Source organism: Citrus sinensis, chromosome 8 (genome assembly GCF_022201045.2).
Source record: "Citrus sinensis cultivar Valencia sweet orange chromosome 8, DVS_A1.0, whole genome shotgun sequence".
In the NCBI taxonomy this organism is placed as follows: domain Eukaryota; kingdom Viridiplantae; phylum Streptophyta; class Magnoliopsida; order Sapindales; family Rutaceae; genus Citrus; species Citrus sinensis.
The window spans coordinates 26315500-26338602 of NC_068563.1; the positions used below are offsets into that span (position 1 = coordinate 26315500).

The 23103-nt window shown below is 33.0% G+C and overlaps 1 non-coding gene across 1 annotated transcript; it reads right to left on the reverse strand.

Annotated features, from left to right (window-relative positions):
* Nucleotides 1-12511: 12511 nt before the first annotated feature.
* Nucleotides 12512-12620, reverse strand: LOC112495758 (small nucleolar RNA R71). Its single transcript, XR_003062090.2, has one exon. It is a non-coding gene; the product is annotated as a small nucleolar RNA R71 (small nucleolar RNA).
* Nucleotides 12621-23103: the final 10483 nt, after the last annotated feature.

Here is a 23103-nt window from a genome sequence, read left to right on the forward strand (position 1 = left end):
TCTTGAAGCGAAGGCTCAATCAACTTCACCTTCATCTCGGCTCTAGTATTTTCAAGATATGCCTTCTCCTCATCTGTCAAGAAATCTTTTGATATTATTTGATTCCACGGAATTGACAACCGGTAGTGATGATCAGATACGTCCGTTGAAAACAAATCCTTCTGTATAACCAAAGCAACCTTCGAACCATTCAGCTGTTGAATTCTTTCCTTGAATTCTTGGGGCAAATCTGGGATCTCGTCTAGAACAATTTTTGGTTTCTTGTTTGTTCTTGAACAATGTTGGCTAAGTTTTCTTTTCTCCTTCTTTTGCTTTGTGCATTCAACAACCCAATCATCATCATCACCATCTCCCCAGTCAATCGGAAACTGAATCCTTGCCTTCATAGCATCACCCATAAGTTTTTTTGGAGCATTATCATAAAACCCTTGTGGTTTCTTGGAACACAAGTCATTATAGATGATAACAGGTTTCTTGAGAGCCTTCTCTTTCAGCCTTTGATCAGCCAGCCAAGCACCCCACGGATCACTAGTGCTTGGAAAATTCCCATGCCCAAAAACAGCCACATTATTCTTGGAATACGTCTCCATAGGCTTCTCTCTTGAAGAACTTCCACACTCAAAAACTTTGTAACCAGCAAACCCGCAGGATGAAGTACTCTGATGATGATCAATAGCAGGCTTCTTTTGATTTTCTTTCCTAATTCTTTCTTCCTCAAGTTTATGAGAAGCCAAACTGGCAACAGCAGCTAAAGCATCAAGACCAGTCCAATTGCTGTCAATCTTGATTCCTCTTTCTTCAAAATCCTTTAAACTTAACAAGGAAAAAGAATCTCCTTCTTCTTTAGCCATCGTCATCAGTTTCTTCTTCTGGGTTTTGTGAAGTTAATTAGGAACAAGAACGAAGAGGAAAAAGCTGAAAAGCAATTAATGGCGAAAAAAAGTAATCTGGAAGCTATCCTAGTTCAAGCGAACTTGTAGGAGGGCGAATAGTATGATTTTATAGAGGGGGAAATCTAAAAAGAATTAGGATTTAATTAATACCGGGTCGTTTCAGGAGTAATTAAGACTTGGGGTTGGGTTTTTATTTTCTTTATTTTTTCTTTTCCGACGGGTTTGGGGATTCACTTGGCACGGACTCTATTGAGTTTTTTTTTTCTGGGTTTCCTAATTTGGTAACTGGATTTATTTATTTATTTTTAAATTTAGAAAATATGGGGAACCAAAAACGGGATGAAAAGGAGTGTGGACTGAAAAAGAGAAAGAGTTAACTATGAAATGGAACAAGAAAGAAGAAGTTTTGATCTAATTAAATGTCTTGCGAAAACATTAAAATAAATAAAAGTTCCAAAGTAATTAAGGCAAGTTCCGGTAAAATAAAATAAAATAATAATAATAATAATAATAATAATAATAATAATAATAATAATAATAATAATAAAAATAAAATATAAATAATTCATATTACTGACCTGAAAGGAAGAGCATCAGTATAGATTAAAAAACAAATACAAGCTTGTAAACATAAATAAAACATATAAATCGAAGAGTTCAAATGAGAAATATAATTACTAAGTCGATATTCTATTGAGGATATATGTATTAAGTTAGTTGTAGGCCTTGTGGCTGCTGATCAGCCACAAGAAAAATGATATTCTATTACGAAAAATTTAGTCACTAAAGATAATAAATTGGTCACCTTATATTTATTATGACAAAAAATAAATCGTCACACGTTAGTTGTAGAAAGACCGTCTTAAAAAGTTCTAGCGACCAAAATTATTTTTGTCACCGAAAAATAAAGTTTTTTACGACTAAACATTTCGTCTCAAAATAAAGTTTTAAGAGTCATAAATGATATTAAAAATGAAAAAATAGTGATTTGAAAACATTTTTGTAACAATATTTTTTAGTCATTTAATGTTACTTTCAATGACAAAAACTAATTGTCTGCAATTATTAGATTCAATGACTTTTTTCCTTGTTGCAGATTATAATTACTATAGTCTTTTACTCTTTACTAAGATTCTAGGTGACTAATCTTTTTTGTCATTAGAAAATATCATTGGTGACTAAATTTAATAGTCATAAGAAGTTATATCAAATTAAATTTAATGACCAAAATTTTTGAAGGAGAACATATTATTTTTTTGGCATTTATTGTTGTCACCAATTGAGCTTACAATATTAAAATAACAATTAAAAAAAACTACAAACATTGAAATTAAGAATGTACAAATGAACAAATAATTATAAAATTAAATAAACAAAAATAGATTAAACATTTACAATGTAATCACATAAATTCAACTACAAAAAGTCGTTTCTAGTTGTCATGAAAATTAACTTGAACTTGTCTTTCATTGTCTTCTTCAAACGCTTCCAAACTTGTAGATTAAAGACATCGGTCTCAAAGATATCCTACAACAAAATTTTTGACAAATATAACAATCTGTATGAAGAAAATTCTCCAAGTGAAAATTAAAATAATAAATAATCAATTTGTAACAAAAAGGTAGAGCCTTACAAATACTATAATAGCATATTATATATAATTCTTTAGCCAATATGCTTCTCTTATGCTTATCTCTACTTGAAATTTCACAAGTATTTGTTGGCCATAGTAATCGAAATCCGATGCACACAACAAACTAGATAATAATGAAATTAAAGAAGAAAAGAGAAAGTTTAAATAAAACATGTCCTTCTGTTGTAACTTCTCAACTATTATTTTTTTTTTCAATTTATATTTTCTTTTAACACCTATCTCCTTGTTCATGCTTGAAAGAAATCACATGAAATTTGTGCACTTAAGAAACTTGACAAGGTGTCAATCTTAACAAGACACTAGAAGGTGGTCCACATAAATAAACTTTCTTGCTAAATTATTAAGGCTAAATGTACCAAATACAAGATTCTATCGATCCCAAAATTCAATGGAAGAACCAAATGCTTAAATAGAAAAACAGCTCCAACTACAGCCCCTCAAACAAATCCACTCTCAATTTTCTATTCAATTAAAGCTCCAATCATAGCTTCCGAGAAGGTGCCTAGTATATACAATATACAATGCTAAATAAAATCCTTTCTTTTGGACATAATTAAAGTAAAAATAGAATGTCCAAAACCTTTTTTTTTACGCTCAATTTATTCCACAAAAATTAAGATTCCACAAAAATGGCATTTATGATGCATAAATCAAATTTAAAATTTAATTAGATACAATAAAAATATCCGCATTTATGAAATCCCAAATTAAGTAAAATCCCACATTAAGGAACATAATCAAATATAAAAAACATACACCAACCAATAAAGAAAATTAACAACCATTAATGAAAATTCACAAAACAATTACATAAATGAGAATTTTTTTCTTAACAAAAACACCTATTGTAAAATTGCAAAATTCTTTAAGACTTTCAAAGAAATTGTCAGGCAAATACAAAGATGACATAGAAAATGAGATGGTAATGCATCATATTCCATTATTAATTTCTCCCAAGGCAAATAGTTGTAACAATTCAATTCTGTTAGGCTACTGCTTTGAGATAGAATTTAGAAGAGACGAATTGATGAGAAGAATAATGAGAAGAAGTGGCCAGAGGGGAAAAGAGAGTTTTAGAAGCAATTCTTATTATTTATTAAAGTAGCAACAGTTCCTTATATAAGCCAAAGAGATCCTACGAAAATAATAATTCCTAATAACAAATAACTTAATAACTAAACCTTAACGGAAAAGGAAATAATGAAGATCTAAGACTAGGATTCTAACATCCCCTCCCCCTAAGAAGGCAGCTTGTCCGCAAGCTGGAAAGAAGGAAAACGGGCAGCAAACTCAGAACATTCCTCCCAAGTAGCCTCTTCCTTAGACTGACCTTGCCACTGAACAAGGAGCTTAGTAGCAGGGCGATTGTTGCGTTTGAAAATTCCATGATCCAAAATGGCCAAGGGCTGCCATTCCCAAGCAACAACATAAAGAGAATCAGGAAGTTGTTGTGATGGTGTATGAACCCCAAGTTTCCTCTTTAAGCATGAAACATGAAAAACAGGATGAACTTTGCTTGTAGCTGGAAGATCCAATTTGTAAGCCATAGTGCCAATGCGAGAAAGAATCCAGAAAGGACCATAATAACGCAGAGATAACTTATGAGTACCATTAGGATGCAAAGTGGACTGCCGATAAGGTTGAAGACGAAGGTACACCCAATCCCCTTTAGCAAACACTCGTTCTGTACGTTTTTTGTCAGCAAAAAACTTCATTCGTGACTGGGCAGCTTCCAAATTATCTTTAAGAAGACATAAAATCAAATCCTTATCGTAGAGAGCCAAGTCAACAGTATGAACATTAGTTGTGCCAGGCAAATAAGATTCGATTTGAGGGGGGGCCGACCATAGACTGCTTCAAAGGGAGTCAGTTGGATAACAAAATGGAATGTAGTATTATACCACCATTCAGCCCAAGGTAACCAGTTAGTCCATGTAGAAGGCTGGTGACCAGCAAAACACCTCAAATATCCTTCCAAGGAGCGATTAACGACTTCGGTTTGGCCATCCGTTTGAGGATGATAAGCAAAGCTGCGGCATAAAGAACTGCCCTGTAATTGAAAGAATTCCTCCCAAAATTGACTAAGAAAGATAGGATCACGGTCGCTGACAATGGTGTGAGGCATTCCGTGCAATTTAGCAACATCCCGCACAAAAATTTTAGCGACAAGAGCGGTTGTATAAGGATGGGATAAGGCACTAAAATGAGCATATTTAGACAAACGATCTACCACAACAAAAATAGATGTTTTGCCCTTAGAAGTTGGAAGACCATCAATAAAATCTATGGAGATATCTTCCCAAATTTTATCAGGGATGGGCAAAGGTTGAAGCAACTCGAAATGATGCACAGTTTCAGCCTTGTTTCGTTGACAGACATCACATTTAGCAACAAATAATTTAGTAGCCCTTTTTAACCCTTTCTAGTAGAAACTAGCTTTGAGTCTTTTGTAAGTGCGTAAGAATCCCGAATGACCGCCAGTTGGAGAGGCGTGAAATTCGTGTAAAATGTGCTGGCACTTAACAGAAGAAGAAGGAATAACAATTTGACTCTTGTATCGTAAAATGGAGCCATCATAAGAATAATAAAGAACAGATTGGGATGACTGAAGACAGTCGATAAGAAGTGACAGGGCTGGGTCGGCTTTGTACTCTTTCTTGATGTCGGTAAGATGAGAAAATATTGGGGAAGAAATGGCATGGAAATGGGAGTCTTCAAAGCGACGAGACAAAGCATCCGCAACTGAATTTTCAGCTCCCTTCCTATAAATAATTTCACAATCAAATCCTAAGAGTTTAGACAACCACATCTGCTATTCCGGAGAGGAAATGCGCTGATCATGGAAATACTTAAGGTTGCGATGGTCCGTAAGAATTTTGAAATGCTGTCCCATAAGATACGGACGCCATTTTTGTCGTATGTGGACATGGCTAAGTTTTTTCTAGATAAGGCTTTGCTAATATAAGCGAGTGGACGGCCCTCTTGCATGAGGACTGGTCCGATTCCCCGACCGGAAGCATCGCATTCTATAGAAAATGGTTTGGTGAAATTCGGCAAGGCTAAAACGGGAGTGGAAGCCATGGCTTGGCGTAGCTCATCAAATGCTGCTTCAGCAGTAGGACTCCAAGTAAACGAATCTTGTTTAAGCATGTCAGTTAAGGGAGCAGCAATTTTTCCATACCTAACAACAAATTTACGGTAGTATCCCGTCAAGCCAAGGAAGCCTCGTAAAGTTTTGATAGTGGTAGGTTTAGGCCATTCAAGCATGCACTGAACCTTTTCAGGATTGACAGCAACTCTAGTAGCATAGACAATATGACCCAAACATTCAACAGATGACTGAGCAAAAGAACATTTTGTAAGCTTGACATAAAGTCGATTTTGTTGTAAACATTGAAGGATAGCAGAGAGGTGTCGAGCATACTCCTGTACAGAAGTGCTGTAGACAAGGATATCATCAAAGAAAACTAAAACAAATTTGCGAAGGAAGGGTCAAAAAATCTCATTCATCAGGTTCTGAAATGTAGCTGGCGCATTTGAAAGGCTAAAAGGCATCACAAGAAATTCGTAGTGGCCATAATGAGTACGAAAGGCTGTTTTTGCTATATCGGAGGGATGAACTATAATCTGGTGATAGCCCGAGCGAAGGTACAACTTATTGAAAACTGATGCACCATGTAATTCATCTAATAGCTTGTCAACAACCGGAATTGGATAACGATCTTTGATGGTTACCTTGTTAAGAGCACGATAATCGATACACATACGCCAAGAGCCATCTTTCTTTTTAACTAATAAAACCGGAGAGGAATAAGGACTAACACTATGCCGAATAAGCCCAGCATCCAAAAGCTCACGAATCAAGCGGTCAATTTCTTGTTTCTGAAAATGAGGGTAACGATAAGGTCGTACATTAACAGGAGAGCTTCCAGGAAGTAATAGAATACGGTGATCAATTAAGCGTTCAGGAGAAAGTTTGGTGGGTTCCGCAAAGATGCCAGAATATGTCTCTAGGACCTTAGTAATAATTGAAGGTGCTGATATATCAGCTACTGAAGTGGTTATTGCCATAATCTAGAAAAAAAATGCCTTGCTTTTCTTGAAGCAATAACCTATTAATTTCACCATGACTTGCCAAAGCCGGTGGCAGGGAATCATATCCAGTGAGTTGAACAGTTTGGCCTTTCTAAGTGAACTGCATAGTTAGCTTTGAGAAGTCCCACAATATAGCACCCAATGAACGTAACCACTCAGCACCCAACACAATGTCACAACCACTTACTGGAAGTAAGAAAAAATCCAAGTGAAATTGAAAGCCTTGAATATTTACTGAGACGTGAGAACATTTTCCCGAGCTGTTGATCTCTCCACCATCAGCTACAGTAACTTGAAACTGAGTTGTAGTAGTGACAAGGCACCTACATTGCTTAGCCAAAGATGGATTCAAAAAATTGTGAGTAGAATCAGAGTCTATTAATATAGTGACACTATGTTTTTTTAAAGTCCCTTTCAGTCGCATGGTGTTTTGTGGGGTTGCTCTAGTGAGAGCCTTTAAAGAGACTTCTACTGTTTCTGGGAATTCCTCGAAAGTCGCAGCTTGTTCATCTTGATCGTCAATATCTGCATCCAGCAATAAAAGTTGAGGAGCTTTACAACGATGCCCAGGTTTAAATTGTTCATCACAATTGAAACACAATCCTTTGGCTCGTCTTTCAGTTTGTTCGGCAACTGATAGACATCGAAATGGTGGGGATCTCGGAGGGGGTGGGCCTAATAAAGAGGGTTGCGATGACCCCATAGTTTGGTTATTGTGGGAGATGAATTAAGGAGTGGTGGCGATGGCCTGCTCATACTAGGCCGAGGTGGAATCCTTCGATTAGAAACAGCCGTGTATTCTTCTTGGAATCTTGCAAGCTCAAAAGTTTGTAGGAGACTTACAGGTTTCACCATCTGCACTCCAATTTTAATATCCTCTCGTAATCCCGAAAGGAAGCAACTAATGAAGAATGATTCTGGTAGATTCCGAGTTCTATCAGCCAATCGTTCGAATTGGCGTTGATATTCAATAACAGTCCCAGTCTGTCGTAGTTTGGTAATGGACCTGACTGCATCATCGTCTTCGAATATTCCAAATTGAGTAACTAGAGCTCATTTGAATTGGGCCCAAGTCATATTACCCATAGTTTGCTCTAACCAGTGATACCAAGGTACCGCATCTCCATCGAGGTGTCCGATAGCAAGGGACAACACATCTATCTCAGGCAAGGCAGCTAGTCGCTGATACTGTTCATAGCGAAAGATCCAACTTGTCGGTTTTTCCCCGCTGAAAACCGAAAAATCCAGTCGTATATGGCGGGGTTGCACAAGTGCTCCTCCAATACGTCCTGCAGGTTCGGGTTGTTGATTATTGTTTTGTAACAGTTGGTTGTTGTTTATATTTTCTTGAAACCGGATGAATTGATTGCGGAGACTTAAGATTAATTCTTGGAGGTCGTTGGACTGTTGGGATAAGACCTCAACCTTCTCATTGAATTGATGAGATAATTGCTCCACCATTTCTTCCAGTTCCTTAACAGTCATTATGCCCAAGGAAAAAAACTGCTCTGATACCAGATGTTAGGCTACTGCTTTGAGATAGCAATTTAGAAGAGACGAATTGATGAGAAGAATAATGAGAAGAAGTGGCCAGAGGGGAAAAGAGAGTTTTAGAAGCAATTCTTATTATTTATTAAAGTAGCAACAGTTCCTTATATAAGCCAAAGAGATCCTACGAAAATAATAATTCCTAATAACATAATAACTTAATAACTAAACCTTAACGGAAAAGGAAATAATGCAAATCTAAGACTAGGATTCTAACAAATTCTTTGCGCAAAATTAAAAGGCTCAAATGAGGTGCAAGAGACGAATTATTTTAATAAGGATACAAATACTTACAAGAAACTCTATCAATCAACTCCCATATCTTGTACGGTGAGGGTGGGTTTTTCTCACTGGCTTCTACAACTCCCAATTGTGGCCACTGGAATTAAATCGGCAGTGAGGTGGCTGGTTGGCTGCAACGATCGGCTATTAGGTATCTAGGGTTTTTAATTTTTGCACTATTCTTTCCCCTTTCTTTATTTCTTTTATTTTTCTATTCTCCCTTTTTCTTTTTATTGTTTTTCACAGTATCTTTCCTTTCCCCTTTTTGTTTTTTTTTTCAATTTTTTAACTTTTAATTACCGGTGTCATAAAAAAAATCTAAATTATTGTTGTTATTAAAAAAAATAATTACTAATTTCCAAATTTTTTTAATTAATTTTTAAGGTTAATAATATTTTTGTTACTTAATCAACATATTCAAAAAGAAATTACATAATTCAACAATTTTTTAATCCAATTTAATTATTATTTTTACTTACAAAATAGTGTTGTCTTTCTATGGCTTTTTGTCATAGAAGATTATTTCTTAGCCCAAAAAATTAAATTTTGAAGAATTTCTTTTTTATGCGTAAACTTATCTTTCTATGACTAATGTAATTTTGTCACAAAAAAAAAACTTGATTAAGACAATAATTAATACGTCTCAGAAAAAGATTTATTTGTCACAATATACAATATAAATCAAGACAAAATTATTAGCTACTATTTTTTAGTTTAGTCACTACAGGTAATTATTTGTGACAGCAAAATGTGGTCTCTTAATTAGTAGAAATCAAAACAGCTAGGGTGACTGATAGTTTGTGTCTCAATAAACATTTTTTTGCTAGAAAATCGTGTTGTTGCTTATAATTATATTTTGCAACCACATGTTTTGTCACAAAAGATTATGTAACGTCCTAAATTACTTATTTTGAAGGTAAATATTTGGCGCTTAAAAAATTGTATCTTTTTGTGACTAATCTTTTGTTTGTCATAAAAAATTTAACATAAGGACCAATTAATGCGTCTCAAAAAGAGAATTGTTGGTTGTAAAATATAACTTTAGTCAAGACGAGACTATTAGCTATGATTTCAAAAGTTTGTCACTATAACTACTATTTCGTGACCAGATTTTTAAATGTCGTGAAAAAAAATTGTCTTAAAAGGTCTAATTTCTTGTAGTGCATGATAAGGTGGTGTTGGCTAGGGATATTATTGAAGGCAGAGTGATTACAACAACCATACAAGGACAAAAAAATCCTGTATGAAATCTAACGCACTTCTTTCCTGTAATTTATTAAGTTTAATAAATTAAAGTAAGGAGATTTGTCCTTTGATTAGTATTAAAAATTGTTTAATTATCAAGCGATAATATGTTATTTTATGCTTATGTTATAATTTATATTTGTGTTTATGTAATATATTATGAATTATTAATTATGTTTAAAATATATTTAATTTTGTGTATTTTTATGTGTTTATTAGGAAAAATATTAATTTCACATACTTCGAGGCTCCAAACAGATAAACGGAGGTCAAATTTGGATTCCGGAGGTCCGAAAATCTTAAGATCAGTCAAAATCGGCTTAAAATTGGGCTTGTGTAAAAAAAAGTTGACTTTTCCTGTTGACCGAGCACTGATTGGATGATGAAATGAGCTTACAATAGATATGAGTGCATGGGATAACTGGCAATCTTGACCAAATCTCAACCGTTCATGATTCAATGGCCATGATTGTGCCACGTGGCAATGGTTGGTGAAGGAAGTTGGAGGATCCGAATCTTTGTATTCGGGTCGACCCGATCCACCCATTAACCCGCCAAATCTCAACCGTTCTTTGGGTAAATCGGACGAGTCAAATGATGCCATGTGTGATGTTGACTTTTGAAGTTTGACCAGCCATTGGATCTTGATCTAAGGGTTGTGAAGAGCACATGCATGAAGCCTATGATGGACCGCAAAGCACTAGATTATGAATTTATTTTTCTATAAATAGGGCCTCATTTTTATGTTTTAATCATGTCTCTACAACTCTCTTCTTCTCAAATTCTCTCCATTTCCTTGTAATCTTGATTTCCATGTGTGTTTTTAATATTTTGTATAATTATTTTCATTAATAAAATTAGTTTTATTTCTAATTTTAGTTGTTTTATTTCTTTTAATTATAAGTAATTCAATTATACTACTTTTTATTTTAATTATGCTTAACTAAATAATATTAGTTAGGGGAAGGTGAAATTCTTAGGAAATAAATATGATTTAATCAAATTCAATTTTTAATTTTATAAATTAAATTATTTTCTATTTAATTTTATACATGTTTTATATTTTGAAATTTTGATTTATTGTAGACAAACAAATGAATTTGGCACAATAAATTCTTAAGATCTTAATATAAGGCATGGTGAAATGGTATTTTGACTTATTGTAGACAAATTAAATTTTGGCACAATAAATACTTAATCCATCATAAAATTAAAGGGAAAATAATAATAATTTGTATAATTAATCTTTTGGGTAATAAATCTAAAAAATTAGCAAAAAGAATTTATTAAGTTTTATTTACTTCTAAGAGTGGATCCATAACCCTAACTAGTTCAATTTCATAGTTTCATTTAAATTAAGTTGTTTATATTTAAGTTTTAATTTCAATTTTTAGTTAAAATAAAATAAACTAATTAAATCTTTTCTCTGTGGATCGACCTCGGACTCACCGAGTTATAATACAACGAGACACTCTTATACTTGGGAGTTAAAAATTACTTTTAAGTTGTGTTAAGTTTTTGGCGCCGTTGCCGGGGAAAATTTTTTTTTATTTGGTTTGTTTTTCCGTTGTTTATTTTTCTCTTATATGTAAAATTTCATTTGCCCCCTTTTCTTTTCTTAAATTCTCTTTTATCCCCAAATCTTCTTGTAATTACGTTCAACCCCCAACATCTTTCAACTGTTTCACTTTCATCCCAAAAGGCTCAATTCTAAACTTTTAAAAATTACAGTTTGGCCATAAAATTAAAAATAATTTGTAATAAAATCCCTAGACGAAATTCCTCAAAATAATCAAGACTTGGACATACTTTGGACATATTTTGGACATATTTAGACATATTTGGACTTATTTTGGACCAAACTAACTTTAACTACTAACTCTAATTACTAACTCTTAACTTACTAACTGCTAACTGCTAACTTTTTCTTAATTTCAGTTATTTAATTTTCTGTATTTATTTAATTTCGTATTTATTTATTTATTTTTGCTTTATTGGTGGGTTTAACCACCAAACTAACTACTAACTCTTAACTTTAATTTTCAGTATTTATTTAATTTTGTATTTTTTTAATTGGTGGGTTCAACCACCATTTTTTTTCCTCTTTTTTTTTTCTTTTGCATTTATTTTATACTTAATTTATTGTTAATTGGTGGGTTCAACCACCAAAATTGTTATTTAATTTTCTTTTGTATACTTATATTATTTGCTTATTTATTTTTTATTTTATTTTGTTATCAATTTGTGTAAATATTATCTTTATAACATAACCCTTGCATGAGACGTTGGTCTCGATCTTCAAGTGGCAGGTTAATTTATAGATCTCAATCTCCACCACCAATCATGGATGAGAATGAAGGTGAAAACGTTTTGGGCGAACTTAATCCTCAAATTGATCAGGGAGACAACCAATCTCAACATGGGCATGATCAGAATCAACCAAGGACTCTGAGAGACTACATGAATCCAACCAGAACTGGAGCACCGTCGTGTATAGTATTTCCTCCAGAAGCATCTCGATTCAACTTTAAACCAGGTATTATCCAGCTTTTACCAACATTTCATGGTTTAGAATCTGAGAATCCATACTTGCATCTAAGAGATTTTGAGGAAGTTTGTAATACATACACGGACCAAAATTATAGCATGAACATAATTAGATTAAAGCTTTTTCCCTTTTCATTAAAAGATAAAGCTAAAACTTGGCTACAAAACCTTAGATCTGGATCAGTAAGAACTTGGAATAACATGCAAGAACAGTTTTTGAAAAAATTCTTTCCACCTCATAGAACAAATTCTTTTAAAAGGCAAATCACTTCTTTCACTCAAAAAAATGGAGAAACATTATACCAATGTTGGGATAGGTTTAAAGAGTTGCTTAAAATATGCCCACATCATGGTTTTGAAACTTGGCGATTGGTCACTTACTTCTACGAGAGTTTAATACCCTAAAGTAGACAGGTTGTTGAAATGATGTGTAATGGTGAATTTAGGGATAAAAATCCTGAAGATGCACTAGATTACATTGACCAATTAGCTGAAAATGCACAACATTGGGATACTGTTGGAACTTTTGAATTGACAAATAAGCAACAATCATCTCCATTTAGTGGAGGAATCCATAACCTTAGGGAAGATCATGATTTACAAGCAAAATTTGCATCCCTAGTTAGGAAAGTTGAAGCTTTGGAGCATAAAAAGAGCGATCAAGTAAAATCTGTTCAAGAAATTGCATGTAACATATGTAATTCGAATGATCATTTCACTCAAGAGTGTCCCACTTTGCCTGCACTTAAAGAATGTCTAAATGATCAAGCTAATGTAATTAACACTTTCAATAAACCAAACCCATATTCACAGACTTATAATCCTGGTTGGAGAAATCATCCAAATTTCAGTTGGAGGAATAATAATAATGCACAATCTTCACAAGCACCACCTCCACAAAATTTTCAAAATCCTCAGCCTTATGCACCATATTTTCCACCACCCTGGAAAAATCTAGAAGACACAATGCATTCATTCATCAGAAAGCAAGATGTTATTAACAATCAAAATGCACAAACTTTTTCGGATTTGAAAGATACTCTTGCTAAAATTGCTTCTGCACTCACCATTCAAGAAAAAGGAAAATTTCCAGCCCAACCACAACCAAATCCTAAAATTCAACAAAATCCACCCACAGACCAAGTCAAGTCAGTTATAACTCTTCGTAGTGGTAAGGTTGTTGATAGACCTATGCCTGAACCTTATGCAAATGATGAAAATTCAAAGGGTAAGGAAGGACTAAATGAACTTACACCTAGTGAAGAAATAACTAGTGCTCCACCTGAACCACCATTTCCGCATGCATTGAATAAACCAAAGAAATCAAACCACTCTTCTGAAATTTATGAAATCTTTAAGCAAGTGAAAGTTAACATTCCTCTATTAGATGCAATCAAGCAGGTTCCTTCATATGCCAAATTTTGAAAGGACTTGTGCACTCTTAAAAGGAAATTGAAGGTAAGAAAGAGTGCTTTCATGGCCGAACAGGTAAGTACAATTCTGTCTACTAATAATAAGTTGAAATATAAAGATCCTGGTTGTCCTACCATTTCTTGTATTATTGGTAACCACAGAATTGAGCATGCTTTACTAGATCTTGGTGCTAGTGTTAATTTGCTTCCATATTCAGTTTATCTTCAACTTAATCTTGGTGAGTTAAAATCAACTTCAACCACACTTTTACTTGCCGATAGATCAGTTAAAGTACCAAAAGGAATAGTGGAAGATGTTTTAGTACAAGTTGATAAATTTATTTATCCTGTGGATTTTATTGTCTTGGAAACTGAACCTGTTGTGAATAATTACAAACCAATTCCTGTAATTTTAGGTCGACCATTTTTAGCAACTGCTAATGCTTTGATTAATTGTAGAAATGGTTTAATGAATTTATCCTTTGGAAATATGACTTTGGAATTGAATGTTTTCAACATGTGCAGGCAACCTAATGAAGAAAATGAGATTGAAGATGATACTGATGAACAAAAGGAATTGTTTGAATCTTGTATCGAGGAAAATATTCAACAAGGGGATTTTTCTGAACTTTCTAATGTTTGTTTAGTTAATTCAATTGAGTCAAATAAGAAACTTGAACTTGATATTTCTAATATAAATTCGTTGCTTGATTCTGTGCAGACTTTGCAAAATTATGATGACGAGCCAAAATTTGAGGAGCTTGGAAGTATTGAAAAGACAGAACAACAAGAAGCACCTAAAATAGAATTGAAACCTTTTCCCGAAGGATTGAAGTATGCTTTTCTTGGAGAAGAACAAACTTATCCTGTTGTAATTTCTTCTACTTTAACAAGCAAGGTAAGTTACTTACTGTTCTTAAAAAGCATAAAAATGCAATAGGATGGACTTTAAATGATATTAAAGGCATTAATCCCTTAATCTGCATGCATAGAATTAATTTGGAAGAAAATGCTAAAACCTGTCAACAACCTCAAAGAAGATTAAACCCACACATGAAAGAGGTAGTCAAAACAGAAGTCCTTAAATTGCTTGATGTGGGAATTATCTACCCTATTTCTGATAGTAAGTGGGTAAGTCCTACACAAGTAGTGCCTAAAAAATCTGGAATCACTATTGTTAAAAATGAAAAAGGTGAATTAATTCCAACACGAATTATATCTAGCTGGCGCATGTGCATTGATTATAGAAAATTAAATAAAGCCACTAGAAAAGATCTTTTTCCATTACCATTCCTTGACCAAATCTTAGAAAGAGTAGCAGGACATCCCTACTATTGCTTTTTAGATGGATATTCAGGTTATTATCAAATTCCTATAGCACTTGAGGACCAAGAAAAGACCACATTCACATGTCCTTTTGGAACATTTGCATTTAAAAGAATGACATTCGGGCTTTGTAATGCTCCTGCAACATTTCAAAGATGTATGTTAAGCATTTTTTTGTAATGTGGTTGAACATTGTTTAGAGGTCTTTATGGATGATTTGACTGTGTTTGGGAATTCTTTTGATGATTGCCTTGATAATTTGGAGAAAGTTTTAAAAAGATGTGTTGAAAAAGAACTCGTGTTGAATTGGGAAAAATGTCACTACATGGTTACTTCTGGAATTGTTTTGGGTCATGTTGTTTCTATTAACGGAATTGAAGTTGACAAAACAAAAATCGAAGTCATATCTAAATTGCCACAACCAAAAACAATTAGAGATGTGCGATCCTTTTTAGGACATGCAGGATTTTATAGGAGGTTTATAAAAAATTTTAGTGTCATATCTAAACCACTTTGTAACCTCTTATTAAAAGATGCACCGTTTGAATGGAATGATGATTGCAAAAAATCTTTTGAGAAAATAATTTTTCTTTTAACATCTGCACCTATTATGCAATCTCCTGATTGGTCTTTGCCCTTTGAATTAATGTGTGATGTAAGTGATTTTGCTGTTGGTGCTGTTTTAGGACAAAGAAGGGATGGTAAACCTTTTGTGATTTATTATGCGAGTAAGACTTTGGATAGTGCTCAAATGAATTATTCTACAACTGAAAAAGAATTACTTGCTGTTGTATTTGCATTAAACAAATTCCGTTCATATTTGCTTGGCTCTAAATCTGTTGTGTTTACGGACCACGCTGCTGTGAGATATTTGATGAGTAAACAGGATGCCAAACCAAGACTAATTCGTTGGATTTTGTTACTACAAGAATTTGACCTTACCATCAAAGATAAAAATAGTGCTGAAAATGTTGTTGCTGATCATCTATCAAGACTCACATCCGAATTCTGCAATGATATAACACCCATAAATGATTCTTTTCCTGATGAATTTTTATTTTCTGTTACTTCAATGCCATGGTATGCTAACATTGTTAATTTCCTTGTTACAGGTAAAATGCCTTTGCAATGGAATGCTCAAGAGAAGAAGAAATTTTTTGTTGAAGTAAAGAAATTTTATTGGGATGACCCTTATTTGTTCAAATATTGTCCAGATCAAATTTTTCGGCGATGTATTCCTGATAATGAGGTAAGTAGTGTCATTAATTTTTGTCATTCTGAAGCATGTGGTGGTCACTTTTCTTCAAGAAAAACTACTGCTAAAATTTTACAGTGTGGATTTTATTGGCCTAGCATGTTTAAAGACATATGAATTCTGCAAAAGTTGTGAAAAATGTCAAAAATTGGGATCAATTACAAAAAGAAACATGATGCCCTTAAATCCCATACTTGAAATTGAAGTATTTGACTGTTGGGAAATTGATTTCATGGGTCCATTTCCATCATCTTTTGGATTTGTGTATATATTAGTTGCAGTGGATTATGTCTCACAATGGATTGAAGCAATTTCTTGTCGAAATAATGATAGTAAAAATGTGGTTAAATTTTTAAGAGAAAATATTTTAACTCGATTTAGAATCCCTCGAGCCATTATCAGTGATGGAGGTAAGCATTTTTGTAATAAGTCATTTGAGTCTTTAATGAAGAAATATGGAATTACACATAAAATTGCTACCCCTTATCATCCTCAAACAAATGGTCAAGTTGAATTAACAAATAGGGAGATAAAACAAATTTTGGAAAAAACGGTTAACCCAAACCGAAAAGATTGGTCTCTTAGACTTAATGATGCACTTTGGGCTTACCATACTGCATTTAAAATGTCATTAGAAATGTCACCCTATCGGTTAGTTTATGGTAAACCTTATCATTTACCTGTTGAACTTGAACATAAATCATTTTGGGCTATTAAAGCTTTTAATTTAAATTTGGATGATGCTGGTAATGTGCGAAAATTGCAATTGAATGAACTTGAGGAATTAAGGAATGATGCATATGAAAATTCAAGAATTATTAAGGCAAGAACAAAAGCATTTCATGATAAAAGAATTTTTCGAAAAACATTTGAGATTGGTCAAAAAGTGTTGCTTTATAATTCTCGTCTTCATTTATTTTCAGGAAAGTTAAAATCAAAATGGAGTGGCCCATTTGTTGTAAAAAATGTATATTCATATGGGGCCATAGAAATTAAGAATTCAAATAATGGTGTCATATTTAAAGTTAATGGTCAAAGATTAAAACTATATCTGGAACATCACCCACATGACGAGGACACCGAAATTAATTTGGGTGACCCACCAGTTCTTGATTAAGTCTTTAATGATTTTTTTTTGTTTTACTATTATTTTACCGTTTCATTATTTGATTTTTTTTCTTTTTCTCTAGATTGATGCACTGTACATAGTTTTTTTTAACATTGTTTTTCTTGTGTAAGCGTGTTTGTTTGACATTTGTACATTCTCTCATCAATTTTCATTTTACATCATGAGCACCTCAATGAGAAAATTCATGTTCGCACATCTTAAAAGATTTCTGCGCATAAAATTTCACTTAAGAGGCCTGATACAAAGCTGTAAATCACATCCACTTTGGGATCTGCAACCACCAGAATTCGTGTCCTATGTTGAGGATCTAGAGGGACAACTCAGAACAGTAGAGAGTGGCATATATGAATTCCAAATGGAGCTTGAGGTTAACTCAATGAGAGGACAAATGTAAGTTCATTTTCCTTTTATATTGTGTGCTTCTTTTTGCTCGCTTTCACGCTTGATTTGATTTTGCAGATTTGATTTTGGTGTGTTTTGATTTATTTTCCCGTATAAATGGCGGATAACGGCACTCCGTGACTTTTTAAGTCGGTATCTTCAGTTTCCCACAATAATTGAAACCCCAAAATCAAACATGGAAGAAATACAACATAAACTCCATAAGCATTTTCCCTCTCTCCCTCAGAATGCCCTCAGGAAAATTTACAAAGCTCGTTGTGAACGACTGCGTTTGTTAATGATCAATGGCATTCCTTCTGACATTCGTTGGTTAATTGAAGCAAAGGTCCGATTAGCAGGTGAGTTTTCTAGTCAATTTGTTTCTTACATGCCTGGTTTTGGTAAAAGTACGTTTGCTAAGAGAAGGAGAGCTAAACGACTTGGCTCAAAATGTCATAACTGTGTAAGACTTGGTTGCAAACGACCAGATTGTAAATATTTAGAAATGGTTTCTGATACTCATAAAGATAAAATTAAATTCGTTAAAGATGACATGAGTAAAGAATCGTTGGATGATATCTTACGATCTCTTGAGACACATCGAAGCGGATTTGTGCAACGTGAGATTTATAATTTGTGGATACTATTCCAAAAATAAAGTGCACAGTTTAGTCTTGGGAATCTGACTCAAAAAGACCCTGTTTGTCAGTTTATAAGAAAACTGAATGGGAAGCCGATCCTCGACCCATAGAGGGCGTTCAAGCCATTATTGGACGTAAAACCAGAGGAAGATGTGAGCCACAATCACAACTACCAGTAAATAGACTTTCACTTCAATGTTATTTTACTTTACTGTTATTTTATCATTTGCATTTAGCGATGTGATTTTGTATTTAATAAATATTTAGTTTCTTTTACTGTTTGCTTTTTCTAATCATTACTTTCTTTTTACTATTTATTTTTGAATTATTGAGCCACGAGCTTTACTCGTCATTTGACAAATATGCCAACCCATTTACAGCTGTTTCTCATTATTTATGTCACCAAGATCTTTAAATATGAGCTCGTTTTTCAAACACTCACAACTTGTTTTTGAAAAATTAGTCCAATGGCAGCATCTTCGAGTAAACAATTCAAAAACATTTGTGTGCTTTCTGGGTTTCACTATGGAAAGTACAAAGAGTTCGTTCAGGCAGCTGTAGATCTTGGTAGTGTCATAGCAGAGAGGAAACTGCATCTTGTATATGGAGGAGGTGAACGAGGGTTATCAAGACTTGTCTCAGAAGCTGTTTTTACCAGAGGAAGTCAAGTACTCGACATTATCCCAAAACCCATGAAACCGCTAGTGTGCTTGTCTGGCCCACCAATTGGAGAAGAATTAGTGGTATCAAGTATGCAAGAGAGAATATCTGAAATGATGAATCATGCTGATGCTTTTATTTTCTTGCCAGGAGATCTTGCAACTTTTGAGGCACTAATTACATTTGCATCTTGGGCCTACTTGAACATTCATAAAAAACCCATCGGTTTGTTAAATGTTAATAATTTTTATGACGGCTTGCTAACTTTTATTAACCATGCAATAAAGAATCATTTTGTTCCACATTCTGTAAAAAAACTCTTTATCTCTGCTTCTACTGCTAATGAGTTACTTGATCTTTTGCAAGCTTATACACCAAAGCCAGATCCAAAGACTTTTGCACTGAATTAGTCGACTGATGATGGTAGCGGTAACAGTAGCAGTAATAAGAAGTGCGATTTAGATTTAACTCTCTGTCTGTAAATATTTTCTGTTGTAGTGTTCATGTGCTGTCTTCTAAACTCTTTCTCTTTCCTTTTAAAACATTAAGGACAATGTTTTTTTCAGGTTGGGGGGAGGGAATAGTTGATAATTGTGGAATATCTTAGTCCTGGTTATGTGTTTACAAAAAAAACAAAAAAACAAAAAAAAAAATTTTCTGTAAAGACTAACTTAGGACAAATTTGAGTCGAAGATGGCAGGATATAGAGAACGTAGTCTCTCTAGAAACGCATCTTCTTAATTTTAAGGGTGTTGTTAAAAAAATTTTTGACTTTTTCTTCATCTTTGTTATTTGCTTTTAAGCTTCTACATCAAGTTCAGGTGAGATCTCTTCTTCTTCTTCTTTTATTATTCTCTTTTATTTTTATTTATTTTTTTTCTTTTTGCATATCTGTAAAATTATAAAATGTTAAGATAATGTTTAGATTAGATTGTGGGGTGGGGATAATTGACGTATGTTTTAAATATGTGTGTTGTTTTTCTCTTTTCTCTTTTCTTTTCTTTGTTAAAAAAAACAAACAAAAAAAATTTATTTTTTGTCTAAGATGGCCGTGTAAAGAGTCACGACTTTTGAGACGCATCTTAATAGTCTTGTTGTATTATATTTTGATTTTGAGATTCATAGTAAGTTGTTTTTGTTCATTTTTCTTTGAATTACTCAAATTTGTGAACTCTCCACTTGGTTATTAAGTTATTTAATTGTTTACTCATTTAACAGGTATTATTGAATCATTCTTCACACACACATTATGACACATACTAGTGGGTTATAAGTTAAAATTTTACAGCATTTAGTTCTTTTGATTTATTAAGAAACGTATCTAAGGTAGTAGAAAGTGTATATTTCAAAAAAAAAAAGAAGAAAAAAAAATTTTAATTTTGTTATATCTAGAAACCCAAGTAATTAAGTCCGTAGGAGGGTTTCAACACCTAGTGCCCTAATGTCAACTGGTCTGGGAGTCACTGGCCTAAAGCTCGCTACATTGGTAATAGATATATTGTTTGTTTATTAGAAACCCGAGTAATTAAGTCCGTAGGGGTGCTTCAACACCTAGTGCCCTAAGGCCAACTGGTCTGGGAGTCACTGACCTAAAGCTCGCTACACGGGTTAAAAATGTAATATTAAAAAAAATAATAAATAAAAATATGTCTGAATAATCTATTGCCTAAAGATATAATTTCTAATGAATTTTGGAATGAAAATATTGTTTTTCTTTTAATGAAGCCCCATAAGTATTGTGTTATTTACTTGAGCACAAAAGAAGGTTTGATGATATTCTGGATAATGAGTGAACATCAATGTGGTAAAGGAATTTGAGAGAGTTCATTTATTTGGTAATTTAGAGGATAGAAGAACAACTATTAACTTGCATGTGAATTTTATAAATCTTAATTTAATATAACGCTTTAATTGCTAGAGGGCTAGCAATAAGCTGGTTGGAGGGTGTGATTAGTATTAAAAATTGTTTAATTATCAAGCGATAATATGTTATTTTATGCTTATGTTATAATTTATATTTGTGTTTATGTAATATATTATTAATTATTAATTATGTTTAAAATATATTTAATTTTGTGTATTTTTATGTGTTTATTAGGAAAAATATTAATTTCACATACTTCGAGGCTCCAAACAGATAAACGGAGGTCAAATTTGGATTCCAGAGGTCCGAACACCTTAAGATCAGTCAAGATCGACTTAAAATTGGGCTTGTGTAAAAAAAAATTGACTTTTCCTGTTGACCGAGCACTGATTGGATGATGAAATGAGCTTACAATAGATATGAGTGCATGGGATAACTAGCAATCTTGACCAAATCTCAACCGTTCATGATTCAATGGCCATGATTGTGCCACGTGGCAATGGTTGGTGAAGCAAGTTGGAGGATCCGAATCTTTGTATTCGGGTCGACCCGATCCACCCATTAACCTGCCAAATCTCAACCGTTCTTTGGGTAAATCGGACAAGTCAAATGATGCCATGTGTGATGTTGACTTTTGAAGTTTGACCAGCCATTGGATCTTGATCTAAGGGTTGTGAAGAGCACATGCATGAAGCCTATGATGGACCGCAAAGCACTGGATTATGAATTTATTTTTCTATAAATAGGGCCTCATTTTTATGTTTTAATCATGTCTCTACAACTTTCTTCTTCTCAAATTCTCTCCATCTCCTTGTAATCTTGATTTCCAGGTGTGTTTTTAATATTTTGTATAATTATTTTCATTAATAAAATTAGTTTTATTTCTAATTTTAGTTGTTTTATTTCTTTTAATTATAAGTAATTCAATTATACTACTTTTTATTTTAATTATGCTTAACTAAATAATATTAGTTAGGGGAATGTGAAATTCTTAGGAAATAAATATGATTTAATCAAATTCTATTTTTAATTTTATAAATTAAATTATTTTCTATTTAATTTTATACATGTTTTATATTTTGAAATTTTGATTTATTGTAGACAAACAAATGAATTTGGTACAATAAATTCTTAAGATCTTAATATAAGGCATGGTGAAATGGTATTTTGACTTATTGTAGACTAATTAAATTTTGGCACAATAAATACTTAATCCATCATAAAATTAAAGGGAAAATAATAATAATTTGTATAATTAATCTTTTGGGTAATAAATCTAAAAAATTAGCAAAAAGAATTTATTAAGTTTTATTTACTTCTAAGAGTGGATCCATAACCCTAACTAATTCAATTTCATAGTTTCATTTAAATTAAGTTGTTTATATTTAAGTTTTAATTTAAATTTTAATTAAAATAAAATAAACTAATTAAATCTTTTCTCTGTGGATCGATCTCGGACTCACCGAGTTATAATACAACAAGACACTCTTATACTTGGGAGTTAAAAATTACTTTTAAGTTGTGTTACGTTTTTGGCGCTGTTGCCGGGGAAAAATTTTTTTTATTTGGTTTGTTTTTCCGTTGTTTATTTTTCTCTTATATGTAAAATTTCGTTTGCCCCCTTTTCTTTTCTTAAATTCTCTTTTATCCCCAAATCTTCTTGTAATTACGTTCAGCCCCCAACATCTTTCAACTGTTTCACTTTCATCCCAAAAGGCTCAATTCTAAACTTTTAAAAATTACAGTTTGGCCGTAAAATTAAAAATAATTTGTAATAAATAACATTATTTCAACTATCAAATACATCTCCATAAATAACTAGAAAACAAGAAAATAAGAAAAAGAATTGAGTTCTGCTCGGTCTCTGTGATTTCTCCTTTATTTACTCCTTGAGTCCTTTATTACAACCTTCAATCTCTCTCTTAATTTTTGTTTTCATGCGTGCTCTTTTTATAACTTAGGATTAAGGTAACCGAAAGTGTGTAGCACGTATACTCCATTTTTGGAAACTTCATATCAAAATCTTTTAGTTGTTGCGTGCGAAATCCAATCTGTCAGTGCTCCAAGATTGCTACAACATCTTCACTGTTCTAGATTTGTTTTAACTCCTCTGTAGCCAAGTTTTTTCATTATCTATGCAAATACATTGAAGCAACATTCCATCCCTAAAA